Source organism: Arachis duranensis, chromosome 5 (genome assembly GCF_000817695.3).
Source record: "Arachis duranensis cultivar V14167 chromosome 5, aradu.V14167.gnm2.J7QH, whole genome shotgun sequence".
NCBI classification, from domain to species: Eukaryota; Viridiplantae; Streptophyta; class Magnoliopsida; order Fabales; family Fabaceae; genus Arachis; species Arachis duranensis.
The window spans coordinates 5597857-5601633 of record NC_029776.3 but is presented as its reverse complement, the minus strand read 5'-3'; positions in this window follow the sequence as shown (position 1 = coordinate 5601633).

Here is a 3777-nt window from a genome sequence, read left to right as displayed (position 1 = left end):
CCTTGCTCACGCAAGGTATTACTTGGACGACCCAGTACACTTGCTGGTTAGTTATGCGGAGTTGCAAAAGTGTGATTGCAATTTCGTGCACCAATATTCTTTCAGATGAATGCAAGAGCATCCGCCTTAACCCCACCATCCCAAGAAGGGCCAGACTCTGAAGTCTTGCGCTTCTTCTTCTCTGGCTCGGAGAGAAGTTGGGCAGAAGGGAGTGGTCGGGACAAACTTGAGGAAGAGATTATAATAGGCTGAGAGGGAGTACCCACAGTCTTAGGAGGAGGAGGAGGAGGAGGGGAGGGGATTGCCTTGGCACCACCGGACCTAGCCCGGGACTTTGCTTTGGCCTCCTGGACCCTCTGGTACCCTCTGGTAGGACTCCTGAGCATTCCTTTTTGCCATATCTACAAAAGAAACAACTAACAAAAGTTACAAGTCGGTAGAATGCAAGTCGGCAGAAACAACTCGGAAATAAAGAATGCATGCACTACCTAGCTGAGATTGAACAAAAGTCGGTGCTCCCTGGAGAATTTTCCTGGTATCCAAGTATGGGGCCCTCCCCCACGCTTCTCAAAAAAACCCCATGATGGCCGCCTCCACCTCATCCAGGTCATCAGGACCATACTTTTCACAAGAGGAAGGCGGCGACCAATAAAGGGGGAAGCGAGGGGAGGAATGCTCATCTAGGAAAAAGGGGTGGTGACCCTCTACGGCTTGAACTTTGAAAAAGAAGTTTTTGAAGTCGTGAAAAGATTCATCAAAAAGGGTGAAAATCCTCCGACCTTGTATGGCTCGGAAGGATACCCATTGCTGTTTGTTGTCTAGCCCACTAAAGGGCTTAGTCATATGAAAAAGATAAAAGAAAACCCTCAAAGAAGTCGGGAAGTCCAGAGCATGGCTTACAAACTGATAGATCTTCAAAAAACCCCAAGAGTTGGGGTGAAGTTGAGTAGGGGCAACTCTACAATGTTGCAAAACAGATATCTCGAAATCTGAGAAAGGAAGAAAAACACCCAAGCGGGTGATCATGCATTCATACATAAAGAAAAAATGAGGGGCCGCCTCATTTTCTCTCCCAAAACAGACCCGGTCTTCAGGACCCGGGATTATCAGTTCATATTTTGGCTCGTCCTCCTCCGAAGTACAGAGCCGGTGATAAGTACGAAGATGAGTGATGAACTCAGCATCGACCAACGGTTCCTCCCCAAGGACCGTAACATCTACCCACTGAGAAAGAACATCTACGGAAGCCATTTTTTATAAAGAAAAGTGGCAGAAACCTACAAGAGGAAAAAGAAAAGGAAAAATCAAAAAACACGGCCCCTAAAGAGGAGAGATGCGAAGCTAGAATCTATAGGTCAACCTATCCACTCACAAAACATGCAAACATAAAGTATGATATGGAAGAAACAAAACTAACCTTTATCCGAGAAATGAAGGTTGGAGAAGAACAGAAATCTTCGAACACAAGAATGCAACACGAACAAGGAAGGAAGAAATTTGAAAGATTGCAGAAACGGAAAAATGAAAGAGAGGGAAAGTATTTATAAATACGCTAAGGGGCATAATGGTAAAAACGGAGCAGTCATTAATGAGGTTGCACCGTTACCAAAGCCCTTAACGCTTCCCCAACGGACACGACGATTGAATTGACATAACTGTCAGAAACAAAGGGTCGCGAAAATCACGTCGGTTTCTAAAACCCACGTCTCCTCCAAACAAGTCGACTACGAACCCGAGTTAAATACTTGAACCCAAACTTTGAAGAAAATTTGGGCTCAAGTAGGGGCACTGTTCATACCCTGGCCCAATACAAAGGCCCAGGTCCAACTAAAAAGGCCTAACCTGAAGGGTTAAGCCTAGCTAAAGTACCGACCTTCACATAAGAAGTCGGTATCAACCACGACTTGGTCTGAAGAAGTCGGATGTGAGATTAGTTGGCAGATGAGCACTCATTCAAATGAGTAACCGCCCCTAAAATCTCTCTAACCGCTTCATAAAGCCATATCTTAACCTCCCCAAGATAATAGGGACGGTTAGCACCCTAAAGATACGGCACTACTCCAACGGTGGTTATTGGCTCACCACTATAAATACACTGACACCCCTCAGGTATCTCTAAGTCCAATACTCTCTAGACCTGCTCACACTCTTGCTAACTTAGGCATCGGAGTGTCTTTGCAGGTACCACCCCCCATTCATTCGCAAGAACAAGTCGGACAGAGTCTCCCGAGTTGCAGATCCACCCGGAATTCTCCTTCTTCACACACTTGGGCCGCCAAACGCCATCCGTCGTATTAATCTCCGGTTACCTACCGTAACAGCAGTCTTTAATAATTTCACGCTAAATATTAAAATACGAAAAAAGTTATTCACCCAATCTTTTGCTACTCTACATACATACTGTTACGGACTCACATAGGTCCAGCCCGATTACCTAGCGGGTCGAGAGCCTCGCCTTCGACCAGAACCATCCTCCATGACAGGAAAACCACCCGACGGGTCGGTCCCTCGTGCCCGACCCAAGGCCCGCGCAACCTGCTATCACGCCCAGCAAATCGATCGGGTTGGTATCCTCGGGGCACCACCCGAAGTCCCGACCCGAAAACCATAACGACCTACTCCTCCCACGTAGACTAGGACAGCTCATAGAAGTTTCTTGACTAGTGGGCTAGGTTATTTATGGGCCCACCCAACACAGTATATAAGAAGAGAGGCCAACTCTCTCCCAAGGTACGTAACATTTTACCTAATTTGGCTACCACCTTATACAGACACTGACTTTATCATCAGATTATCCTTGCAGATGGCCACCCCCTTTTTCGTCCACTCTACCTCCGACATTGTCAACTCTCAGTTTACATCTCAACCACTCCAGGTCAACCCAAAATCTCACTCACTTACTCTTATATCACCACCAGACCCGTCGAGTACCCGAGATATCTAAATAACAAACACATATTCATTTGTATTTATTTTCCAAGAGTGATATTATTGTTTTATACTATAATCACGTTGCTTTTTTATTGTTTACTATCATTCATTTCATTTTAAATTTATGATATTAAGTCTATAAATTATTTGTCCACAATTTTTTTAAAATATTGGATGTTAACTTTTATAATAAAGTTACCTTATAATATAATATCTTGTGAAAAAAGTATTTTAATTATATAACTTACCCAAACATCAAATTATGGTCCCACAATTTCAAAATTAGCATATTTATTAAAATCTACTAAATAGATAAATATTAAAAATGTGTTTCGGCTTTTTCTTTTTGGGTGTAGCAGTTTAAAATTTTCATAATTTTTTTTTCACTAGATTTATGGAAAACACTGCATCCCACCCAATGTTTTTTATTTATCTTATGCTTCATGTTTATTGGTCAAACAAAATCTCTCTGTCTCACTAACTCACTTGGCCCATAAAAAATAAATTAAAAACTGTAATTACATTTTATCAAACTGTTAATTTTTTAGTAATATACTGCAAATTACTGCAACAAGTTATAATCTATCTATTATTTCTGTTATTGATGAATCATCAATCAATTACAAATGTCCATATTTTTTTCTATGCTATGCCACACCTATTTTATAGGTGTAAAAATTTTTTTCTTTCTACATCATAAAATTCATCTTATTATTAATTATGCAGAGTATTTTATTTAAAATTTGAGTATATGCATAAATATTTACATTTAAATGTAATTTTTTTTTTAATTACTTCGCATGAAATAAAATATTTTTTTTAATTTTTAAATTTTTAATTATATAA